Genomic DNA, 9,214 nt, shown 5'->3' with positions numbered 1-9,214 from the left:
TTTAAGGAGCCGAGTGGGGACCCTTTTTCAGTTATTCTTATTCGAAAAATCAGTCCACGATTACCGGAACAGGGACAGTCTTGCTATAGTAATCTTACTCCGAAAATTTGTTCATAATTTCCACGAATCTAAGTGCAGGCTGTATTGTACAGCAGTCCATCCCCATGGAAGGAGAGTACAAACAGAAGAGTACAAACTAGTAATGATTATAAAATAAGAAAAAGAAACGCGCAGCCAATAAAATCCGCGATAAATACAATAAAACAAACTAATCCCAAGTCAACGCAATATCGAATGCGTTTATCCAGGATAATAAAAATAAGATAGGGATTGTATATGCTTCTCTTTCTATTATATATAGATTTCCAAGATCCAAGTATCTGGACTAAAAGATTGGGATGGGTGTAATGCTAAAGATTCTTTTACGTTTAGGCACAGCTTCAAGACCGTACGTTATTCAATAGGAATTTAGGAATTGATAGTTTGGGCATCCTGATATATATCAGATGCCATTTAAAAGTCATGGGACTGTTTCGCTTAAGTTGGAACTAGGCTGTACTGAATGGGGAATGCTACATGATATTTTGTGGTATTTAATTGTTTTGAGACTTTGTCCGAATATTTTCAAAATTATATCCCTTTTCTATATAAGTAAATTCTACCTTTTGTGATATAAAGAGAAGACATGTATCTAAAATTTATGGCATGCTCGCTTGTTTCAGGACATTCTTAGATCTGGCTGATCCGATTCCTATTCTGATTTCTGTCCTGCCCAAATGGATCAATACAGTTAATGGCTCGAGGTAGAGGATGATCTGTTAATGGTAGAGAAGGGCTCGTAAAACGAGCTTATCATGTGAAAAATGGTCTAGCGACGCTAACTGGGAAGACAAGATCGAAGAGAGAGAGCTGAGCATAGAGCAGATCTTTGACAACAAGAAGTTGCCTCCCTGGTCGGAAGAAATCACACTCAGAGCAATGTTTTTGAGCATGCTCATTCGTATCATGTTTTGTATAATTGTCATAAAATTGAGCCGCAGCACCGGAATAATCCCTTCTCTCAATGATTCTACCGGATTTCTGGGATACTTTTTCATCAAAACATGAACCAAATACCTTGAGAAATTCAGGTTATTGAAGACTCCGTTCACCGGACAAGAGAGAATACCCTGATTCAAATATTTGTGTCTTAAAATAAGATATTTACTCATGCAGATGAGTTAGCTAAATATAGAGAGTCAGTTAAGTTAACTGAGTGTTTGAGTGATTGAGTATTGAGTCAAATCAAGTTAAGTGATAGATGACTTTTAGTGTGTGATTGCATGTCAAGATATTTTAGGCAAGTCTCTAGTTAAAAAATAATAAATACCTTTCACTGGGTTCATTGTAATCTTCATGTTTTGTGTGATCAATAAAAGAGCCGCAACTGGTGTTTTATATGAGAATTCATGCTTTGTCTCCTCTACTTTTCCAGCAAATTGGTATCAGAACAAAGTTACAAAAAACGAAAAAATACAGATTTATAGTAGCGTTATAACGCACCTGAGCTCAGCAGAGAACCGCGTTACTCGTTGGTGTAGCATTAGAAAACTAATGCTCTCCTTCATCACCGCCGCAGTGTCAGCACGCTCTCCGTCACCACAAGGGACGCGTCTTCATGCTGAGAATTTTTATTTTTTCAAATGCGAAAGTTTTTTTTCTGCGCGGTTAGACCTATTCAAGTCCTTTGACCTTATTTTTAAAATTCCGTGACCATTTTTTTTAAAAGGATTTGATTTGAAATTTTGATTAAAGGGTTTCATGACATTTTTCCATAAAGTTTTTTAATAAGAGGTTTTGAAAAGGATTTTTTCGAAAAGAGATTATTAAAAGGCATTTGTTATAAAGCTTTTGTTTTTATATATAAAAAAAAGTTTATAAACCAAAAAAAATATATATATAAATAAATAAATAAGGGATTTATTGATAGGGGTATTTAAAAAGAAAAAAGAAAAAATTTTGCAAAGCTTATAAAAAAGGTGTTTTTTTGTTTTTTTTTTTTTTTTTAAGATAATTTTTTGAAGAAAGATAGCTTTCTTAAATTTCCAGCCCCAGTTCCCACCGTTTACAGGGAAAAATTATCGTGTGCGCCATTAAGATGACAACCACATTGCAGGCACATGATGTTTGGGGTTATGTCGAGTTTGAATTTTCAGAACCTAAGAATGAAGAAGAAGAACAAGTTCTCATTAATACAGAGAGGGAACAATGGAAGAAAGACAAGAAGAAGAATGCACAAGTGTTGCAGCTTATCCAGCAGGTAGTGGACCAAGCAGTGTTCCAGAATATTATGATCACGTCTTCAACAAAAGTAGCATGGGATATTTTGGCGACGAACTATATAGGCATGGCCAAAATCAATATTGTTAACTTGCATAATACTAGTAGAGATTTTGAAATTCTGCAGATGAAGAAGACATATGACATTGATTCTTTGATGAATCGGGTCATAACTATCGTAAATCAGTTAAAGATTTATGGCGAAGACACTAAAGATCAAATAGTGGTTGAGAAGGTCCACATATCTTTGTCTACCAAATTTGATGTTGTGGTAGCAACCATAGAAGACGCCAAGGATTTGGCATCATTGATAGTTGATGAGTTGATGGGATCACTTCTATCGCATGAAGCAAGGATTCCACTTTAGAGACCGCTTACAAAAGTTAGGTTTCTATTTCAAGAGATAGAGGTCGAGGCAGAAGTAGATCGAAAGGCAGAGGACGAAGTAGAAGATATAGTGGTCAGAGCGATGGTCGAGAAGAGCATGAACATGAAAGTGGAAGCAACTAAAGAAGCTTCAATAATAATCAAAGAGCTGACAAATCAAAGGTGAGATGTTATTATTGCAATAAATATGGTCATTATGTTTGTGATTGCAAGAAGAAGATAGCTCATTAAGGGAACCAGAGAGCTAATGTCACTACAGAGAGTACTAACCCCATGTTCCTAGCTTGTCATACCATGCATGAACCTTCTCCTAGAGTGTGGTTGTTAGACAATGGTTGCAGTAACCACATGACAGGCAACAAGGATTTGGTTGCAAATTTTGATCAATCTGTGAAAATAGAAGTAAAGTTGGGGACTAACAAGACTGTGGAAGTAGATAGCAAAGGAGTGTTCAAAATTCTAACCAAGCAAGGGGAGCCGAAGACAATCTTAGAGGTATATTATGTTCCTAGTCTCAAACATAATTTGTTAAGTGTTGGTCAATTGACACATAAAGGATACAAAGTTATCTTTCAAGGTCAAGAATGTGTTATATATGACAAGCCCCCAAGCAAGCAGAGCATAGCAAAGGTGTAGATGACGAGGAACAAACTATTTCCTCTATTTGTGAATTACAATGATCAGGTTAGCTCTTTTACAGTTGCATGTTCTGATGATTATTGGTTACGACACCTTCAATTTGGACACTTGCACTTTTCTGGTTTAATATTGTTACAACAGAAGCATATGGTCAGAGGATTACCTCCCATCAAAGAACCTGCTAGTACTTGTGAGTGTTGCATTTTGGGAAAGCAACACCATGAAATTTTTCCAAAGGGAGTTGCATACAGAGCAAAGCAACCTCTTGAGTTAGTGCATACAGACTTGTGTGGACCTATGAGGACATAGTCGATTGGTGGAAGTTTTTACTTCCTCACTTTCATTGATGATTATAGTAGAAAGACTTGGGTTTACTTCTTGAAGCAGAAGTCTGAAACTTTTGAAAAGTTGAAGGAATTCAAAGCCTTAGCAGAGAACCAAAGTGATCGACATATCAAGGTATTAAGGTTAGATCATGGTGGAGAATATGACTCAAAGGCATTCCATGATTACTACAAACAACATGGAATCAAAAGACAATTTACAACCAGGTACACACTACAATAGAATGGTGTAACAGAGAGAAAGAACATGACAATTATGAACATGGTAAGAAGCATGTTGAAAGGCAGAAACTTGTCTAATGAGTATTGGGCAGAAGCAGTTGCATGTGTTATTTACATGATCAACAGATCTCCTACAAAGAGTGTGATGAACAGAGTACCAAAACAAGCATGGTCAGGTATGTATTGCAGCATATCTCATCTCAGAGTATTTGGATGTGTAGATTATGCACACGTGCCTAAGAAGCAAAGAGGCAAATTGGATGATAAAAGTGAAAGATGCATAGTTACTGGTTAGAGTGAGTAATCAAAAGCTTACAAATTGTATAATCCTGTCATAAAGAAGACAATAATTAGGAGAGATGTTGTGTTCAAAGAACAAGAGTCATGGAATGGAACTGTAGACAAAAAAATTGATGCAAAAGTGCCACTGATGGAATAAGATGATATAGCAGAAAAGGAGCACGAAGAATCACAAGTGAAGACACCAAACAGAGACACACCAACAAGGACTCCAAGATTTTCATAACAACATGGGTCCTCAAGTAGATCAATAGATCTAGATTCTCTAGTCAATCAATCAGGTGATGAATCAAGCAATGGTGAGAGAAAGATGAGAAGTTTGAAAGATATTTATGATGATTTGGTTGTTAGTTCAAATTTTCCATTGTTGTCATTCCAACCTTCTTCGTTTGAAGAAGCAATCAAAGATGAAAATTGGGTGCAAGCCACGGATGAAGAAATTGAAGCTATTGAAAAGAATGATACATGGGATTTGGTTGATTTGCCAAAGGAAAAAAATCTCATTGGTGAGAAGTGGGTGTACAAGACAAAGTTGAATGAGAAAGGTGAAATTGACAAATTTAAAGCAAGGCTTCTAGAAAAAGGATTCTCGCAGCAACCAGGAATAGATTTTAGAGAAACGTTTGCTCCAGTAGCCAGATTGGATACTGTAAGAGCAGTTCTAGCCACAGCAGCTCAAAACAAGTGGAAAGTATATCAGATGGATGTGAAATCAGCCTTCTTGAATGGAATTCTAGATGAAGAAAATTATGTGCAGTAGCCTCCAAGTTATGAAGATGAAGGTAACGAAGATAAAGTTTACAGGTTGAAGAAAGTGCTCTATGGATTGAAGCAAGGGCCTAGATCTTGGTATAGAAAAATTGATAGCCACATGATCAAGAATGGATTTTGTAGAAGCAACATTGAACCTACCTTGTACACAAAGGTAAATGAGCATGGACATATTTTTTATTGTTTTCTTATATGTTGATGACATGATTTTTATAGGTGATTTAGAGATAGATGAATTTAAAGCAGACATGATGAAAGAATTTGAGATGACAGACCTTGGTCTCATGAAATATTTTCTTGGCCTAGAAGTTGAGAAATCTGGAAATGGAATTTTTATTTGTCAAAATAAATATGCCAAAGATTTGTTGAAAAGATTTGGGATGGAAAATTGAAAACCTGTCCCTACACCAGTTGCAACAAGTACAAAGTCAAAAAATGATGATGAAGCATTAGATGTCAATCCAACTCTATTCAAAAGATTGGTTGGCAGCCTTATGTATCTCACAGCTACAAGACTAGATGTCAAGTAAGGAGTGAGTTTGATTTCTAAATTTATGGAGACTCCAAAAGACACACATTGGAGTGCAGGAAAAAGAATTCTAAGATACATAGCAAGAAATAGAGATTATGGCATAATGTATGCAAGCCCAGAAAAGAAAGATTTGATTGGGTACACAGACAATGATTTTGTAGGTAGTTTGGATGATAGAAAGAACACTTCTGGTTATGTGTTCCATCTTGGTTCAGGTGTGATTTCATGGGCATCTAAGAAGTAGCCCATTGTGACACTTTCGTCAGCAGAAGCAGAATATGTAGTGGCAACATTGGCAGCATGTCAAGCAGTGTGGTTAAGAAGAATATTTGATGGACTCAAGTAGAAAAAACAAGGATCAACAACAATATATTTTGACAACACCTCAGCAATTGCACTATCCAAGAATAGTGGGTGTCATCAAAAGAGAAAACATATTGATACTAGATATCACTTTATTAGAGAACTTGTGGGAAATGGATAAGTTCACTTGAAGCTTTGTAAATCTAGTGATCAATTGGCTGATATATTTACTAAGTCATTAGAAAAAGATGTGTTTGAGTTTCATAGAAGAAACTTGGGTGTTATAAGCCTAGCTAAGACATAGACCAATAGGCATGTTTGAGTTGTCATGAGTCATGTTTTAGTTTAGTGGTCGTATTTAAGGGGGAGTGTTAAAATAAGATACTTACTCCTGCATGAGGAGTTGGCTAAACATAGAGAGTCAGTTAATTGAATGATTGAGTGATTGAGTGTTTGAATGTTGAGTCAAGTCAAGTGATAGACAAGTTTTAGTGTGTGGTTGCATGTAATCATCATGGTTTGTGTGATCAATAGAAGAGCCACAACTTGTGTTTTATGTGTGAATTCATGCTTTGTCTCCTCTGCTTTCCCAACAATGTGGTGGCTTGTTATGGGATGGCATTCACTGGTATGTGTGACTTCAGTCTTAAACATTTTACTGTGAATTATTTTATGATTTTGGTTTTTTGAATTAGGTATAATAACAGGGGGGTTTGGCTTATACTTGTTGGCTATGAGAAAAAATACCTATGAGCAAGAAAGAATTGGTACTAACTCATGGGAATACTCTAGACACTATCAAATATCTAAGTCTTAGTTGGATCATTGGTTTTCTTTTCACCGTAAGTTTCATAGGACTATTATCGTTGGTGCCTCTTCAGAAGGTAAGGAAGTTTGGAATAATTTTAAGTGTGTAAGTTTTGATATAAGCGATTTAAGTATTTTATTTTTGGGCTTCTTTGCAGTGACTACGAATTTCATTCTTTCTTGGCTGCATCTTAGATAATGGTGATAGATTATAAGCTCACCTATCCAAGTGGTACAACAACAACGACTCTCATAAATGGATTCGACACTCCTCAGGGAGACAAGCAGGAAAGGTAATACTACTGTAATGTCAGAATATATAACTATTGAAACTTTACAAATTTATGAAGTTGATCAAATGAATATAAACAAAGTCTAGTTTATCCTCACCTTTACATATCAATGGTTTTTTCACCTTACAGTGTATTTCAGGAAACAAGTCAGAGCTCTCAGAAAATACTTTATATTCAGTTTTCTCTGGGGTTTCTTCCAGTGGTTTTTTATAGCTGGTGATGATTGTGGCTTTGATCAATTTCCTACTTTTGGATTAAAAGCTCAGGATCAAAAATATGTATTTTTCGTTACTATACATTTTTCCATCTCTTTATTTTCAAAACTAGGCAATGAAAACTTCACCAAAAATGGGCATGTTGCAGATTTTTCTTTGACTTCAGTAAGATGTATGTAGGAGCTGGGATGATCTACCATCCCTTGGTAAACTTTTCCATATTGTTTGGAGCAGTCATCTCTTGGGGCCTCATGTGGTCTCTCATACATAACCATGAAGGATACTGGTACACTGTCGCTGACACACATATGCATGGCCTACAAGGTTACAAAGCCTTTGTGTCTATTTCTTTCATATTGGGCGATGGACACTATAATTTTGTCAAAATTTTGTACATCACTATGACCACTATGTATAGTCAACAGAAGAAGACAATGAGGACATAAAATGGTCTTCCAGGGGGAAGAAATGATGGAAATAATGAGGCACCAATGGATGCATCAATACCCTATGATGAGCAGCGGTGGAACAAGATGTTTATGAAGGACAACATACCCATTTGGGTGGTCGGAGCTGTGTATGTGGCCCTTGTTTCCATATCGATGGGAGTCATCCCACATATTTTTCATCCTATGAAATGGTATTTTGTGTTTTGGGCCTACATAGTGGCACAAGTTTTGGCATTCTGCAATGCATATGGAAGTGGGCTCATGGATTGGAACTTGGCCACAACTTATGGGAAACTAGCCATCTTCATCTTTGGAGCATGGGCAGGGAAGGACCATAGCGGTGTACTGGTAGGATTAGCTATCTGTGGAGTGATGATGTCTATAGTGTCCACTGCTTCAGATCTAATGCAGGATTTCAAGACTGGATACCTGACCCTATCATCCCCAAGATCTATTTTTGTGATTCAAGTGATTGGGACCGCCATGGGATTCATAATAGCATCCTGTACCTTATGGTTATTCTATGAGGTCTTCAATGTGGGAGATTCAAACGGACAATATCCGGCCCCATTTTCCCTAATATACAGAAACATGGCCATCCTAGGCGTAGAAGAATTTGGTGCCCTTCCCAACCACTGCCTCACTACCTGTTATGGTTTCTTCATCGTCACCATGGTAATCAACTTGATAAGAGACCGTGTACCCAAAAAAGTGTCACATTATATTCCCCTGCCAATGGCGATGGCTATACCTTTCTACCAAGGAGGATACTTTGCCATCGATATGTGTGCGAGGATGGCCATTATATTCGTTTGGCAGAAGATGAACCACGAAAATGTAGACGTAATGGTTCTGGCAGTGGCTTCTGGTCTCATATGTGGAGATGGCATATGGAGCCTTCCTTCCTCGATTTTGGCTCTAGCTAAGGTCAATCCTCCCATATGCATGAAATTCTTGTCTAGAAGCTTGAACACTAAAGTGGATAATTTTATCACCAATTATACCTAGGAATGGTTAATCCAAATGGATCATAATTAGGATCTGCTACATGCAACACTATTGAATTTCTTGAGTCAGAACGAAATGTAATATAATATAGGGCATATAATATAGGTCATAGTTACCACGTTTGAATTAGGATTCGAATACCAAAATAATTTTATCTGGAAAAAAATTGCTAATATATATCGAAATATTTAGCTAAATATTTCATAATCTACTAAATCTACAAATAATATGAGTAAGGTTGATTCTTAGTTTTACTTTCCATGCTGACTGCTACCACTCTGTGGGTTCTGATCAATATAAGCAACAATTTATTAATGTTCTTTTTACGGTTTGGGTGGCGCTAAAACTCGTATTAAATCACTTTTATCTCCCATCTTCAGTTGTGAGGAGTAATAATTAGGTACCATAAAATGAATCGATTTTTTATAATAATTCAGCAAACCAAACTAATTCACATATATTTGAAATTCTTTTTGCCGATACAACCGAATTTGATAACTATACGATATAGGTTGCATGCTCATATGGGGTCTAATTTCACTATTTTTTATACAAGGATGTAAAATACAAATGTCTTCTTAGAGCTTCTATTGTAATAGAATTTAATATCTAGATTGTCAATGTG

At 36.4% G+C, this 9,214-nt stretch overlaps 1 pseudogene; it reads left to right on the top strand.

The window, feature by feature from the left end:
• The first annotated feature begins 903 nt into the window (after positions 1-903).
• Positions 904-8,589, top strand: LOC149249145 (putative metal-nicotianamine transporter YSL14 pseudogene; annotated as a pseudogene).
• The last annotated feature ends 625 nt before the right edge of the window (positions 8,590-9,214 follow it).

Source organism: Pinus tabuliformis, chromosome 7 (assembly GCF_031772625.1).
Source record: "Pinus tabuliformis cultivar Carrire ecotype Pingquan chromosome 7, CPIR1, whole genome shotgun sequence".
NCBI lineage: Eukaryota > Viridiplantae > Streptophyta > Pinopsida > Pinales > Pinaceae > Pinus > Pinus tabuliformis.
The sequence above is the reverse complement of the archived record's forward strand: the minus strand, read 5'-3'. Positions and strand labels throughout refer to the sequence as shown.